Source organism: Penaeus monodon, chromosome 20 (assembly GCF_015228065.2).
Source record: "Penaeus monodon isolate SGIC_2016 chromosome 20, NSTDA_Pmon_1, whole genome shotgun sequence".
NCBI lineage: Eukaryota > Metazoa > Arthropoda > Malacostraca > Decapoda > Penaeidae > Penaeus > Penaeus monodon.
The window spans coordinates 23,933,448-23,933,736 of NC_051405.1; the positions used below are offsets into that span (position 1 = coordinate 23,933,448).

General features: G+C 51.6%; 1 protein-coding gene across 1 annotated transcript in view; it reads right to left on the reverse strand.

Moving 5' to 3' along the window:
- Positions 1-289, reverse strand: part of LOC119585718 (lysophosphatidylcholine acyltransferase 2-like) — a gene marked incomplete at its 5' end in the record, with an annotated part of 73,891 nt that overhangs the window by 35,860 nt on the left and 37,742 nt on the right.

The following is a 289-nucleotide window of genomic DNA, read 5'->3' on the forward strand; positions in this document are numbered from 1 at the left end:
TATTCGTTTTCTCCTGCCTCCTTAGCTACCCCCCCCCCTCCCCACCGACAAAGCAAGCGAGAAGCAACAGCTCTTGTGCGCAGTCACCACCTTCACTTTTTTCCATTTTTTTTAAAGGCCAGATGCTGGTCCTTCAATCCTGGGCGATCTCGAGGTCGTAGCGTCTCTCGACAACAAAGTGCATGACCCTAAACTGCTTAGCTCATGCAAGTCCTCTAGTGCTAATCCAAACGCAGCTACCATGCGTCACCGCGACCTCTCTCATGACACTGCAACAACAGACACACAC